Source organism: Giraffa tippelskirchi, chromosome 9, assembly GCF_054371585.1.
Source record: "Giraffa tippelskirchi isolate mGirTip1 chromosome 9, T2T-mGirTip1v1.2.pri, whole genome shotgun sequence".
NCBI lineage: Eukaryota > Metazoa > Chordata > Mammalia > Artiodactyla > Giraffidae > Giraffa > Giraffa tippelskirchi.
In genome coordinates, this window is record NC_137283.1 from 29,311,459 (window position 1) to 29,327,516 (window position 16,058).

Consider the following 16,058-nt stretch of genomic DNA (forward strand, 5'->3'; position numbering starts at 1 on the left):
GTTGTCTTGATTTCCTGTGCCTTTGCTTGGTAATGATTGTTCATTTTTCATTCATAATTTATAGTTAAAAAAGTACTGGTCATTCCAGTCAATACAGAAAGACCACTATCCCCCTATCAGCAAAGAGTGTTGTGTTGGAGGCTGATTTTTTCAGTTTCGGTGGTTCCTCATGCATCTCCCTGCCAGGTGCTATGAGGCAATGGAAAGAATGCTTAATTAGCAGTCAGAAGTTTTCGGTTCTGGTGTCGGTTCTGCCAGTAACCACTCAGATGTATGACCTTTGGCTAGTCATTTTTCCTTCCTGGGCATGAGTTTTCTCATCTGGAAAATGAGGGGGTGAGATTAAAATGATCTCTCAATCTGTTCCAGGTCAAAGTTTCTATGATTCTAAGTCTTTTATTCTCATTCTCATGGCCAGGACGTGGCTGAGAGTTTCTTTCTGTGTAGCTGCTGAGTGTGCTACGTCTGGTGATTGAAAGAACTAGGGAGATACTTTGGACCACTGAATCTGAAAGAACCCTGAGGAAAGTCAAGGTCTGCTTCAATCTTGTTTAGTTTTCTAATCCAAGATAAATCTAGAAAGAAATAACAGGTAGCGTTAAGCAGTGTATACTTGATTCAAAAGACCGGTTAGTCTGAGATGGCCTTCTGTTGCCACTTCCAGAATTGAACATGGAGGTCAAGGATTCAGACAGGGTGTTGTGAGATGGGTCAAAGTGAAGAATATTGAGTGAGGGATGAGGTGGGAGGATTGTTAGCCAAAAACTAAAAACTATAGCTACTACTGGTTGGTGGTAAGCCTAAAGGAGGAAATTCAGAGATACGATATTCTTTGGTACTCGGGAAGTTAGGGTTAAGAAAAGATGTTTGGGAGTGACTTCATCTGTGGAAGGTTGGTTTTTGAAGGAGGAGATGAATCACAAATGAAGAGAAAGAGGAAGGAAAGAACATTGGCCAGATTTGCAGGAGCAGGTAGGAGGATGTGAAGTGTTCCAAAGGACAGTGTGGTAGGATGTGTCAAACCAGTGCAGAGGGAGAGAGGCATCAGCTGGGGCTGAATAGCAACATGATGCTTACTTGGTGATTTAATTTTGATGCTCGGTAATGACAAAGGCTAATTGTGTTTTTAGTGTGTGATAAGGTGGCAAAGTTCAAACATGTATTGATGTGATCACGCTGGTGAATTCCCACTGTAAATAAAAGCTCCTATACCCTGTCTCCATAGGATAGTTTTGACACGGTTGCATCTTGTAGCTTTATTTTTATTTTTTAACTGGCTATCTTTATGTATGGTAACAGTCATCTCCAGAGATTCATTTTCATTTCAAAAAACTTTTAAAGGTGTTAATTGCATTTTTCAAAACTCTTATGTAATTATTTAAAATTATTCCACCGGCACCATAAATCAGAACTTTTCCCATTATATTGCCGAGGTACATTTATGACCTGTTTAGACACTTTTGATTTATAGGTTTAGGAAACAAGAGTATAGAAAGCATTGCCAAGTTTTAATTTGGAAATTTCTGTAGCCACGTCTGTTTCTGCAGAAAAGAGAAAAAGAAAGCTGGTGGGAGAGGTGATCAGGAGGTGTGATCACCACCCCCTCCCCCCAAACACACACCAGTGAGACATAAGAAAAAGAGGCACAAGACCCAGTGTGGGGTGTCTTGCTCTGAAATGAGCAATTAGGGTGTCTCTCACGAGTTGTTTAATGCTTCTAGGTATTATTTTTAAATGCTGGTTTTAGGTAACAGGGTACTTAAATCTGAGTGATTTACTTAACTCTCTAGAACTCAGTTTCCCCATCTGTTAAATGTAGATTAATCATAGCATCTCTTCAATGGATTGTGGCATAAATTAAATGTTTGTTGATTTATGCATTGAAAACCATTTGGCTATGAAGCACCTACTAAGATGCAGACACCCTGTTAGGTACCACGTGAAGTTGACAGGAGGGGGCGACGCTGACACTGTGTCTGATACGGTGCTCAATCTGGAACATGCTGATACCACAGATGAATGTGCATAACCCCGCGTGTGCAACTGATCCTGGTAACTGTCAAATAATAACAGCAGCAACTCCAGTTTAGATGTTGTGAAATACTAGAATGCACACATTTAGAAAACTGACTACCCTACATCTGAGATGAGGCAATTCTATGACTTTAGAGATGACAAAAATGGAGTGTGTGGAAGATGGTTAAGGCAGAGTTAATATTCTGAGCAGAAGAACTGCAGTTTCCTAAAGTCTCGGCAGGCTGAAATTTTGGATCAAAATGAAAAAGATCTTTCATGGGAATAAAGGCACAGCCCATTCCCCTGCCCGAGTGCAGAGTAGAGAGCTCTCACTGATGAGTGGCTAATGTCATAGTCAGTCAGGGGATGACTAAAACCGGTAGGACCCCAGTGTGCTCTTGGGGAGGGGGCACCAAGGGCCCTTGGCGGCATTCAGGGCACAGTGAAGAGTTAATTTAAGGCTCTGTCCTCCTGAGGGACAGATGACACTTGGCTGGCTGCGCGTATTTCTGGATGCTGCATTTGAAGGCGGCCAGGGCAGACCAGGCTTGGTGCGTGTGTGCCCAGTTGTGTCCGACCCCAGGGACAGTAGCCTGCCAGGCTCCTCTGTCTGTGGAATTCTGCAGACAAGAATACTGGAGTGAGTTGCCATTCCCTTCTCCAGGGGGTCTTCCCCACCCAGGGATCCAACCTACTTCTCTTGGGTCCCCTGCTTTGGAAGGCAGGTTCTTTACCACTAGCGCCACCTGGGAAGCACTTTAAGGGGAAGGACAGAACCAAGACAGTGTGGGGCCCTGGTAGGATGGGGCAGAGTCATGATGGTGCAGGGTTAAATGGAATCATCCCGAGGGATGGTCTTGGTCCCTAAGTGCGCAATTCCCAGAATCCAGGCGACCAGAGAAAAGTAAAGTCTTGCCAGCACCGGGTCTTCTGCTTCTGAAGAGAAAGGTTAAGTTGCTACTATTTGTGACTGCTCCGTGGCCCCAATGACTTGTAAGCTGAGGCCTTTCTCTCAGCTTTTTCCTGCATCAGGCGAGAGCCTCCAGAAGCAGAGCCAAATGAAGGGAAGCCTTGAGCAACGAACATCCTTTTCAGGGTGTCTAGTGTTGGCAGCAGCTCAGGAAATTGCTTTTCCCGCCCTTCCAGCCTTATCTCCATTCAGGATTCTTTTCATTTGACAAAATTAGCAAGACAAATGGAAGATGGATGATTTTTTAAAAAAATATGAATCACTGTCTACCTTCAGTTGTATTGTTGTAGGTACAGTTGTATTGAACTTAGTGACTTGAATTTATTCAGCTATAAAATGTAAAGTAGTTTGTGTAATCCTTGAATCAAAGTTTCTCTTCAGTTTGTCTCTTTTAAACTTTCAAAGATTCTGATTGATCATTGATTGTTCTGTATAAATCTTTTTATTTTTATTTTTTTCTATGTGAGATCACTCCATCACAAAACTGAAGTGTTTTTCAGATGGGAAATATGGGCGAAATTGGGAAAAAGAAGAAAAGCCTTTTGATATCAAAGAAGGGGAGATATAGCAGGAATTATAATTGTGCCAGCCTTGCTAGGGACCTCCCAGTTCCTCTTTCTCCCATGGTTCTTGCTTTCTCCCGTGTTGTGGATATGTCTATTCACTCTTCCCAGTAGTTGATATATCCTTCCCTTTCTCTGCCCCCTACATGTGTGTGTCTCTCTTTTTTTTTTTTTTTTCATTCCTCAAATGATGGCTGAAGCCACGCCATGCCCTCTGAGAGCATGGAGAGCTCTGCTCCTTGCCTTGGGTAGTATAGATGCTGGAAGCTTTGAAAAGAAGCTTGAAATTAGCTCATTAGGTCAAAGAGCATCTGTTTGGGTATAAGCCAAGTCCTTTCTGGGGCCGTGGTGGCCAGGGTTCTACCAAACGCTTTCCTTCCCAGAGACAAGAGTAGCAAAATATTATCCAAACATAGGCAGAGGGTTCCGTTAATTGTGCCTCATGTCGGCCAGCCTGTGTGTTCTCAGCACACAGGGCAGATCCCTCCTTTGATATTCCCAGTGGACCCTTGAGAATTCATTTAAGAAATCACCAGACTCCTTCATATACCCAAGTGATGACCTGGCTGGCAGTTCTGGCCCTACTGGGCAACCTGAAGCTGGAAGAGGGGCTGCCTCATGACCTTGAATTTAAAACCAAAACAAGATGACCAAGTGTCTTCTCCCACTGTTGAAGTTCACTGGATGAAACAGCTACTGCTTAGTTCAATTTTGGTGTTAGGATCGATACTACCTCCATCACAGAAAAATAAGAAGTCAACAAGAGTGAAAAAGCATTTTGCCTTCTGATATTTCATTATAGCAAAAGGAAAAGATTGAAGGAGAAGCAGTTTGTAGTAACAATAAGAATGGTATTAGGACACATTTAAGTGCTTCCAGTATGTCAGGCATTGACCCATTTTAACTCATTTGATCCTAACCCTCTGGGGGAAGTACTAGGCTTAGATCCTTTTATAGATGTAGAAACTGAGGCACTTAGACATGAAAAATTTACCGAAAGTACAGTCAGGAAGTGGTGCAGCCAGCATTAGAACGCTGCCATAGGAAAGTGTCTGGAGGCCTTTTATGACCAGGGACAACATAAGCCCCAACACGGCGCTGTTCTGTCTTTACATCTAAGACACTGATGCCAGGAGAGCTCGGGTACCATCCGGGCTAGGACTGCTGGCACACTGCCTTTTGCCCAGTGACATCTTAGAAAAGATGAAGAGGAAAGTGTCTGCCTGTTGGCCTGTGTGTCTCTCTCTTCTCAGCAGTGGAGGTGGCAGCGTGAGGAGCTCTTTAATCAAGAAGTAACTCAAGAGCAAGCCCGAGCCCTGTTCCCACTGCCTCTCCTCCCGGCCTGGTTGTGGCTTACCAACAGAGTCAGGGCCAGTTTCACCTTCATGTGGTCAGCTGAGTTTGTCACTGTGGATTCACATAAGAAACAAAGAGGGTATCAGAATTTTGCCTTTGTATTATTTCAGGGTCCATTCATGCTGACCAGTCAGTGACTCTTGGTCACATGAGTTTTCCCAATGAGTAGAACTGGACCTCCCACTCTTCTTCCACACCTAGTTCTAGACCGCAGCCTGGTCTCCAGCTTAGCATATGGTACGGAAGCCTTGTTTTGGAGTCACTCAAGCCCCACTCCCCTTACTAGCTGTGAGATATTAACTGAGAGCCTCAGTTTCCTCATCTGTTAAGTGGGCACAATAACCTCTTTCATAGGGTTGTTTTAAGCATTAAGAGATACTATGGAAAGTGCCAAACTCATCATGACCTCTCATTAAATATTTGCTCTATTTCTTGGCCATCCTGTTACTAGGCACCACCCTTTCCTCATTTTCCCTTCGTTTGCCAACCCCTGTTCCAAGGCCCTGGTCTGTACCTCCTAATTTGTAACTGGCAGGCTATTTACATTATTCCCGGCACCTCCTTGATCATGACTGGCTTTGGGTTTTGTTTTCTTAGCTCTTATCTCAAAGTCACCTGAGCTCTGTAACCAGGAAGCCAGAAGCTCTCTAATGCAGGCCTGAGCTCTAGAGGGGAGAGTCACACCCCGCCTCTTTCGTCCACCAGCCCCGTGACCTCAGACAAGTCCCCTGACACGTGCTACCATCAGAGAGGCTGCTGGGCTAGACACTTGTGGCCAAGTGCTCTCCAGGCATCAGATCAAAGACCCTCACCAGTGCTCTCGGATCAAGCAAACTGAGTTTAAAAATAGACAACCCCCCACCTCAGGAAATACTAAAAGAAACGACCACTGTGAGACAGAGAATTGCTCCCACTTTACAGATGAGGAAATACACACAAAATGGACTTTTGTGATTTACCTAGTTTGCTGGTTAGTAGAGAAGATTGGATTCAAACCCACATCTTTCACACTGCAAATTCCAGGGAACCTCCTCCATATGCAGTGGTATATGTATATAATAGGATTCCTATTTAGTTAGGTAATCATGACAATGATGAGGGAGTATATGGTGGAGCCCCACCACTTCAGAAGGCTGGCCAGAGCAAAGGAGTTTGTGCCAAACCGGGAAGCAGTCAGGAGTAGCATGAGGCAGAGAGAAGAAAGCTGGAGGGCAGAACAAGTTGGTAATGGAGAATGGATAAGAAAGAGTGTCAGAGAACAGTGCGCCGCAGAGCTCCCTGATTTCAGAGGTCTGGCCTGTTGGGTTGTGACATTACATAGATGTGTCCTGACCCATCTCAAAAATTGGACATCACTGAATTTAATTAAGATCAATTAGACATTCCTCCTATTGTTCAAACACACAATACCTTATTTGTCTGAAAAGAACAAAGTTCTATATGACCTGAAAGCTTCCTGCTTCATCTATTGCTTTTCCTCAAGAGGAATGAAATGCCATTTCAAACACTAAAAAATAAATAATGGGCTTGCTGGCTGGACTGTATGCTCTTCTGTAGGTATTTTCTTAAGATGAGACTTACTAGATCTCAAAAGGAATCTAACATCTCTGTGATGCTATGCTTCCCTGCAAATTTCTTTTTTCATCCAGCCTAAACTTTACCTGTAGCTTCAACCTGAGACAGAAATGCCAGCCCTCACCAGTAGTTACCTGGCACATAATGCTTTCCTGTCTCCTTTCTGATACAAAGCAAAGAGAAGCAGGTGAATAGCTTGTGAGGTTGGACCAGAAATTCAGAAAATAATTTTGGTGGGAGCAGGCGTAATGCAAAGAGACAGCTTTGATGGTTAAAGAAAAGGAAAAAAGTCACAAGGACAGAAGACATAAACATGTGTGAAAGTCAGGTGGTTTTAGCCCCATCCTGTGAGGCGCCAACTTAATTCAGCGAGTCCTAAAGCTTGTTAGTGACTTATTCAGTGGACCACGAGTTGTTGGTATTTCACAGGGTTTGTGACCTAGAGAGGATCAGAAGAAGAGCTTTTGAGTTGTTTTCCAGAAAAACATCTTTTCCCTCCCTTTGTTCCCTGCTTTTCTGTTGACACGACAGTGTCCAAGATGCCAGAGCTCTCAGATCCTGTTTATATTTTTAAACTATATTCTTGGTAGTTTTATTTATGACATTAATTGTAAGCTAAAAAGCACCCAGAAATTAGTTGTCTGCTAGGGTGAAATGTGTACCGGACACATAATGAGTAGTTAGTCGCAATCGTTGTTGTTCTTCTTATTATTAAAGAAAACATGGAGAGTATCTTAGCCATCTTCCTTTTTGTTTAGGTGAGATATGAAGTCTCATAGAGGTGAGGTGATGTGCCCACAATTGCATGTCAGCTCATGCAAAGTCATTAGTAGACCCCAGTGTCCTGTCTAATGTTCCTGCATCATCTCAGGCTTAAATAGACCACTTGAGGCTGCTCTGGACTAGAAGAGATTTGCTTACCTCTTGAGGGGCCTATTGGGAGAGTCCCAGTTTGAAATTGTTTGGGGAACTCCCTGAACCTTCAAAGAGTGGAAGGGAAGTGGATGCCAAAGTGCTTAGATCTTAATATCCTGCTTCAGCCTCTGCCCCTGAACCCTTACACATCTCCTCTCTTCCCAATCTCCCTCTTCCATCCCTGCCCCTACCAAGAACTGGCCTCATGACTTTCCTCTAGGAAAGAAGACAAATCTTTAGATTTTTATACAGTTTCTATTAAAGGTAGAGTTGTGTGTGTGCCTTTGTGTGTGTAATCAGTGACTATTAGGAAAGAAAAGCCATAGAGAGCTCTAGGGCCCCAGAAAAGATTTTCTATGTAGCCGTTTCTATGCCACACAGTATGGAAGGTAATTATCTTTGGAGGGGATTCCACAGCCCTGCGCGGGCTTCCCCAGTGTAAGATTTATCGTCGGCTGGATTGGGTGTTCTTTTTAAGAGCATTTACTCAGCGTCTAAAGCGCCGTCAAGAGTGCTACTTCCTGAATGCTTCTGAGGTTGCAACTGCTAAGTTGCATCTGCCCATCTTGAAGATATATTTTTGAAATGGGATGCAGGGATTTATAAGGCCTTGTGCTTCCCATTGATACTGACAGGAGTTGCCTCGTTCAAGCCTTGCTCGCTGCCGCAGAAATTCTCCCGATGCCCAGAGCCCTCCTCCCTGCCCACCTGGCCCACACACCAGGGCACCTGTCGTGGGGATCGGGCCTGGGAGCACGTCCCGTTGTTTGGAAGGGACTCGTGCCAGCTCATCAATCTGAGTTAACTGTTGTCTTACTTAAACAAAGGATAGACACGAAGGTCCTTCTTTTCCCTAGCCCCCCCTTCCTTTTATATGAGTCTTATGAATGCCAGAGGAAAAGTTGAGCTGTGAGCCAGCTAAATATACTGTATCATGAAACCTTAGGGACCACTGAAATGGGAACAGTGGCCCTTTACTGCTAAGAAGGTGTTTTATTGAAAATGCACTGACATACCTCTCCCCGGAGAGGGAGCAAAAGAGAAGGCAAGATGCCTGGCAGTAATACAGGTTGTTCTCTTAGGCGAGCTAAAATATAGAGTTTGGCACTCCTGTGCTCCGAGCCAGCCGGCAATAGAGTAGACGGATGTGCATTTTTACATTAGAAGTGCCATATTTCACCCATGGCGCCCCCTCCTCCCCATTTTTTTTTTAAGTATCTTAATTTATATATTCCAGTTAATAGTTCATTACATGGCCTTTGTCTCTCCAGCTTTTAAAAGTTGTCTTTGAAATAAGTTGAGGTAGTCAAAAATATCCTGGTCCTGGCAAGCTTACCAGCAGAGGGCAGACGTAAAGAAGGTTTGGACAGGAGGGTGTGCCAGCCTAGGGTCACAGGAGGGTGGCGTGACCTGGGAGGGAGACCTGCGAGCATTGTTCGGAGGGCAGGATGGGACATGCTCCCTCTGCCTCTCTGCAGGCCTGCTGTACACCTCGGGTCTCCGGAAAAACTGACTTTCCTGCCTAGAGGTGGCCAGTGCCTTAAAATGATACTCAGCGATTTCTACATAATGAAACGTATAAAAAAATATTCAGATGTCACCTCATCGCCTGAGAGCCATCTTTTCTTTTCCCCTTCAGTGACCCAGTTCTGCTTATGCCTAAAATCGAGCGTTTGCATGTGGGTGTGTCATCAGCACTGCCACTCTTGGGAGGGGAAATAAGGATTCCTGCTTGATGGCGATAGTGATTCTTCCTTCCTGATGCTTGAAGGATGAAGCTCTTTGGGAAATGCCCTCCTGCCCTGAAACATGTCCCTTTTTGAGACTTTTGTGCACCTTGGTGTAATCAGTTGTAATCTTATGGTGGTAGCAGTCCAGTAATACATTGTCTTTTTTGTTGTTGTTTAGTTGCTCAGTTGTGTCCAACTCTTCTGTGACCCCATGGACCGTAGCCCACCAGGCTCCTCTGTCCATGACATTTTCCAGGCAAGACTACTGGAGTGGGTTGCCATTTCCTCCTCCAGGGGATCTTCCAGACCCAAGGACTGAATCGGTGTCTCCTGCTTTGGCAGGCAGATTCTTTACCACTGAGCCACCAGGGAAGCTGTCCAGATACATTGTACATAATATTAAAACAAGAGATTACATTATAGTCTGAGCACAAATGAAAGAGATTGATTTGTTTCTGTCAATCAGATGCAGAGTTTGCAATAGATGTTGGCCATTCTTTTCCAGACATGATTTTGTTTACCAGTGACAATCTATGAATATCTTTACATTTCAAGTGAGAGGTTTTTTTTTTTTTTTTGGAGAGGGTGGTAAATGTTTTCTATACCTTATGTACTCATCATATTCCTAAGTTACCTGAATGTTGACATGTCAGGGTGTGTATCTAGGAAATTAACTAGGAACAGTTGCATAATAAAATGTTGCATTAAATGGAGATGCTCATGGCAATTTAGAGGATGTCAGGGAGAGAAATTTAAACTCCTATGCAAGAGTGAGAACTCACCGTCTTTTCCCTTGGCCAAGTGAGAGCAGAAGAAAACATATTTGCTTTCATTGTCCATACAGACATAACAATGACATAAACAATATCAATATGGAGCTAACCACCTTTGCTCCCTGGAGATGGATGATGTATTAATTTATATTTTTAAGTAAAAGCACCACTTAAATCAAGAAGGAACGGCAAGTCCTTGGAGACAAATGCCCAAATCTCAGGAATCAGGCATAGCTGTTGCAATTTAGTTTCTCTAATTGGCTGACAGTTGGCGGTCTTTGGAGACATGAGAAATACTAAACCCAGGCTCCTCTGAAGAGACTTCTCTTCCCTGGGCAGGTCAGGAAGCCCATCCCGGAGCGAGGGCATTCAGTTTCGTATTCCTGTTGTTTCTTCATTTTCTCCTATAGCAACAGAACCAGTCGGTTCAGTCTCTTTAAGTTCTGTCATCTCTGAGATGTTCTGGGTGCTCCATGAAAGTAACTGGAAAAGAGAAAGAAAATAAGTGTTCAAGCAAGTGTTGTCTGGAAGAAGCTGGAGAATTAAGATATTGGCTCCTCAGAAATCCCTGGCTGTCCAGTGGATAGAACTTTTTGCTTTTCCCACAGAAGGTATGGGTTTGATCCCTAGCTGGGGAACTAAGATCCCACATGCTGGGTGGTGTGGCGAAAAAAAGTTGTTTTTTTTTTTTCCAACCCATCAAATTATTCATCAATTTTTATTTTATTCCCTCTGGCAGAGCCACTATCTGGCGATAATTCCTGTGAGAACCTGGTAGAGATAACTGACTTGATCTGAGGAGGTGTCTTGGTCTCAGTGTTGCTAGAAATATGTGAGCCAGTGTCCAGTTACATGCCCTTTTTCTGATTATTGTCAAGCAGTTTCTGGCAAAGCAGGGCCTCAGTTGGAGCTTAGGACCACGTAGGCCTGGCAGCGTGGCTGCTGTTTCCTTCGCCGCTGTGCCGTCCATCAGAACCTGGGAGTGATGTCCTGACGAGACGTTGCTGCTGACCCTTCCTTCAATACCTCTGCTCTCCATTCTCAGCTCTGAATGGGCAGTAAAACCTTTCACTTTCTTCTGCGTTCAAGGCTAAGGCTCACAGAACCAAATATAATACATGATTTGAGTCCCAGGTGTGTTATTTGGTGGTTAGAGTTTGGTGTGGGATCACAGTAATCTGTCCTTAAGTACACAGCCAGCTGCACAATGGACTCATTTAGCAACTGACAGGTTTCTTAATATGTGGTGTCTGAACAAGGGCTGTATCTGTTGTGGGTGTTAGGATGTGGGCATCAAAAATATTCTTAAGTACAGCATTTAGCATTTCCTTCACTCTTCCTTACACATTAACTCTTCCCCACCCCTCTCAGGTGTTTGTTTTATAACATCACGGCCTCTCTTTCTGAGACTATTCAGTGTCTTGTTTGCCCTTGTGGTCCGTGGAGCTAGGTATATTTCATTCTTTAAAAAATAAAAATAAAAAATCACTTTGCCTTTCTGAACTGCAGCTTCCTCCTTAAATGGAGATTGCAATTTCTGTTCAAATTGTGACAACTCAGTGAGCCCCTGTGGCAGAATAACCCATTCTAAAGCCTGCCCCTCAATCCAGACTCTTCTAAAACTCCCCCAATTCAATGTGCAAATGCTACTGTTTTTATTTTTAATTATTTTCATTTTTTTGCCTTTTTGATCTAGCCTTTCCAGAATGACCTGGCAGTCATAAAATAAATGGCATTAACTAAGTCTCCTAAGTCACTGCAGCTTTTAACATTTCTATTGTTTTCCAGCCATGGAAAGCTCCCGGGCTCACAGAATCTCAGGCATGGGGCAGCTAGACAGGACCAGATGGAAATGGATCTTGAGAGCCCAGAATTAACGAAGTGACCTGGGCGTATAAAGCTTATCCAGGTTTATCTCTGATGGTACATTTCCTTGCCTAGAAGTAGTCTCTGAGTCACCCTGTCATGTTTGGAGAGAGGGTGGGAAGGGCTCCAGGTGGCCTCTGCATATGCTAAGCCACTTCCCTCTTCATACTGTCACTTCCCGCCTTGCCCCAAACATCAGTCCTCTAAACACCACCTCCCCATGGGGCCTTCGAACCTCTCCTGCTCCACTCCTCTCCCCCAGCTCTGTGGTCTCCGGGTGCTTAATGCCACCATCATGCAATTTAGTACTTGTGTAACCACCACATTGCATCACTCTCTAATTATTTTGTGCAAGGCTCGTCTCCACAGCTGGGTCACAAGCATCTGTAAATTTTTTGTTTGTTTGTTTGTTGTTTGGATGCTCCTGGAGACAATCAGCTTGTAAACACTAACCTGCCAAGAAGGTAGTCCAACTTGTAAAAGCATCCTTTGAGTTTTAGGTATGTCTCTTAAAGAATTTGTCTTAAAAAAAAAAAAAAAAAATTGCCTCTTTAAAGGGGACCTTGATTTTGTTCACAGACATTAAATCTCTAACAAATTTTAATACCATTGAAAAAAATCACATGTGGATTTTGAAATGAGTATTTCTCCTCTCTCACTGTGCCTTGGTTGGAGAGAACTTCCTATATTTTTATTTCCTGTCTTTGGGGCCCTGCCAGGCCCTACCAAAGGAGGAGGGCTTTGTCTCTTTAAGAGTCAGAACTCTACTTATTCATGGTACACTGGCAGATTTAAGGCCCCTCTCCCCCAAAAAGAATGCCCTTGGTTCTCTGCTGAATATTCATGAGAGGGTGGGGTCACATTTTTGTGACCTGAAAAATCCCATTAATAAATTTGTTATCTGACACAAAAACACTTTAGGGTGGAGCATGGTCTGTGCTGCACCCATTTAACATCTGATCATAAGTTGACAGTCAATTGGCGCTTTTGTCTCTTTTGCTGCCAGATTAATGGGGGAATTGCTTGCTCCCCAGCTGACCTTATTGAAATTCAGACATTTGCTTGATTGGAAATATTATCAATATGCTTTCTGGTGTATAGTAACACCTCAAATGGAAAAATATTTTCAAGTAAAACTGAAATTACTGGGTTAGGATTTGTGGGGCCCCCCCCTTTTTTTTTAATTGAGGGAAAACACATAATCATTGATTTCACAACCACTTTTTTGCCTCGAATATTTTGAGAAAAATAACAAAAACGTTAGAGTCTTGTTTGTTTTGTGAGTATAGGCCAAAAGTTTTCCTCTAAATTGAACAAAGGTAAATTAGGTGATTTCTAGAGCTGCCGAAAGTGACTAAATTAACCTGGCACTGAAACCGGGCCAGTTGAGCCAACAAAGTTTAGCATATTGGTGACTTTTTTTTTTTTCTCACACTGTATTCAGCTTTAAAGAGCAGTGACTATTTCTAACAGAGGTCATCTTCAAGTGCTCCTTGAGAGTAGCCAGTGTTGTTGCTGTTGTATAAATAAGACAGGAATTTAGAGAATTATTTCTTAGCAGCGAACGAGTGGCAGATGCTTGCTTCAGCAGCTGTCGTTCTAGAGGGGAAGTAGCTTGGTTCAGCGACAAGGCACGTTGGTTGTTATTTATTCCAACCCCCGTGTCGGGTTAGTTTTCCTCTGCGCGCAAAAGAACACTTTGGCGAAGCCGACTCTAGGAAAGAAAAGAGGAGCGGTGGTGGATAAAGAGAGGCCAAGGCCGGGTTAACCCCAGGGCGCGAAGCGAAAGTTCTCCCGCAAAGGCCGTTTTCGAGGAAGTTCTGCGCTGCCTTTCAGCCCCGCATCCCCTTCCGATCCTCAACAGTTGCTCCAAGCAGTCGGGGTGTGCGCCCGGGCGCGCCAGTTCCCCTGCTTTGCCGCTCGGGTTGCTCTGAAAGGCCGGGACAACTCTTTGTCAGTTTCCAAGAGGAAACAAACGCGCCACCCCACCAAAAAGCCCCGACCCGGCAGCCCCGGCCGGAGGGAGAGACGCGCGCCGCGCCCGGCTTCCCAGACGTCAGCCAGAGGCGGGTCAAAGGGTTAACAGCAATTAAGCGGAGTTGCTCCCGAAACAAAAGCCGGGTTTCAGCAGAGAGTGATTTCACCTGCCGCGAGGAGGGGGCCGGGGGCGCGGGCGCGGGGCACGGGCCGCGGAGCCCATTGTGTGGGGCGCGGCGCGGCGCGGGGTGTTTAGAGGCGGGTTGTGATTGGTGGAGCAGGGCGGGGCGGGTGGGCGCGGCGCGGCGCGTCTTGTCAGCCCGCGAGCCGGAGCGCCCCTGCGCGCGTGCAGTCCGCCCGCACGCCGAGGCCGCCGGACCCCACGCCCGGCCCGCGCGGGCGCCCCGAGCCGGCTCCGCGCGCCTGGCGGCTACATGGAGAGTGTCAGGTTGGTCCCTATGATTGATCTTCGCCGTTCTGCTCTCCTTCCCGGGCTCCGCGGTGCCAGCTTCCTGGGGCCTCACTGGGGAAGGCAGGAGCGCCCGAGGGTTTCTAAGTTGAGTCTTTTGGAAAAAAATAATAATAACCATCGCTGTTTACCAACTTGGGTGGGAGTTGCGCTCTGGAAGTGGAGGCGGAGGAGGGAGTGGAAGGGTGGGAAGAAGCAGCTCCAGGCCTGTGGGTCCTGAAAGAGAGATCACCCCCCCCTTTCTCTCTTGCTCTCCCTTTTTTTAAATGTTCATGGGTGGGGTGTAGTTGAGAGTTGGAGGAAGTCCTGCTTGTGTTTTGCTCTCGCGCTCTCGCTCGCTCTTTTTTTTCGTTTGCGACTCGTTTTCTGCCGGTCTGGCCTTCAGGCAGCCACTTTGGTAAAGCCCTCGCCATCACTCCTTTCTGGGGACGTTTCTGGGGTGTGATTTATGTCACTTTCAGAGCGTGTGAAATATACAGGGAGCCTTCCCTCTCAGTGTAACCCGTGTGGATGTTTCTTTGCTTCTGATAGTTTGTTTCTATATCTGTCTCGGCTATTTTCAGCTTAGCCGTTCAAATTCAAGGAGTTCACACACAGTCAAGGGGCCGGGGGGAAGGGAGACGAATAAAGCCCCAGGCCAGAATGGGCAGGCCGGTGGAGGGACACCCCGGCAGGTTTGGGAGTTTCAGCCTCTGTTGCATTACTTTGCTGGTTAAGTAGTGAGTGGGATTTGGGTTAGGACCTGCAGCCGACTGAGGAATTGCCACGGGGTGCTCCCATCTGAACGGTCTCTGAATGTAGCAAACTCAACTGGCAGAATTCCCTGAAGGACGGTCAGTGGAAAGGAGACTTTCTTGTGCCCCCGCCCCACCCCCAAGTGTCGTGATGGGAAGGAGGGGACCTTTAGGAAGTGGGTGGTAAAGTTTTAGAGCAAAGTACATATAGACTCTTCCTCTTTGGGATTAACTCCTTCAAGGCCTGCCGGTTCAGAGTAAAATATCTATTAATTTTATATTCTTGTCCACACAGATCAAATGTTCTAATCAAGCCCATTTAAAAATGCAAATCACCTAATTTCCATAGATTCCAACATTCTGAAAGTGACACATTTGGGGGGAAAATTAAGCCTGATAACAGGAAATGTGAATCATACTATCAATGACTAATCTGCTTAAGAAAAATAAGTTACATTTATTTTATTAAGAAGTCAGTGTTATAAAGAGCTTTTTTTTTACTTTAAATCTTAGAGTGAAGTTTTTATTTTAGTAGCGACCTTTTTTGCTTTTTGTTGTTCATTTGTTTGTAATAGATTTTCCAAGAGGAATCTGCAGTCAAAGGTGGTTTATGTGGTGAAGTGTTCAAGCTAGCATGTCATTGTCAGAAACCTCAAACATGATCACATTAGGATTCTAGTTAAGGATCTGTGCTGTTACTGTCGTTTAAAAGAACACAAGGCTTTCTCAAATGTTAAGACTCCTCATGAAATGAACCGAATGAAGACAGAAGCGCATTCTCCTAATTGATGCCCTTCACTTACATTGAAAAAAGGTCTGCTTCCATTTTACTTGATTCTTTGTAGCTGCTTGACACATTTCAGTGAAAAGTGTGTAAAAATGAAACCAAAATACAGACTGCCTACCCAGAGACACTGGCTGACTTACTCTAGGATGTGATAGAGCCAAACTGAAAACGGATTGGGCTGACACTTGATAATCAAAGTTGATTTATTGTTCATTAGTACTGCATTAGCCCTTTCAGGAAAGACAGTTATTTGTGTAGTGGCCTGTCAAGAGCAAGACTACGAGCACCTGTCATTTCTAAGGCATGAGATAAGCAACCAGATATTAA

The 16,058-nt window shown here is 44.8% G+C and overlaps 1 protein-coding gene across 50 annotated transcripts in view; it reads left to right on the forward strand.

The window, feature by feature from the left end:
• FOXP1 (forkhead box P1) overlaps positions 1-16,058 on the forward strand; it is a 618,285-nt gene that overhangs the window by 501,438 nt on the left and 100,789 nt on the right. For 3 of the 50 annotated variants that reach the window (XM_081528366.1, XM_081528369.1, XM_081528372.1), the window contains exon 1: positions 14,082-14,189. The exons of the other annotated variants lie outside the window; for them this stretch is intronic. The gene's annotated coding sequence lies outside the window, so the exon portion shown is untranslated. Of the gene's footprint in view, positions 1-14,081; positions 14,190-16,058 lie in introns of those variants that run through there. 50 annotated transcript variants of the gene reach the window in all.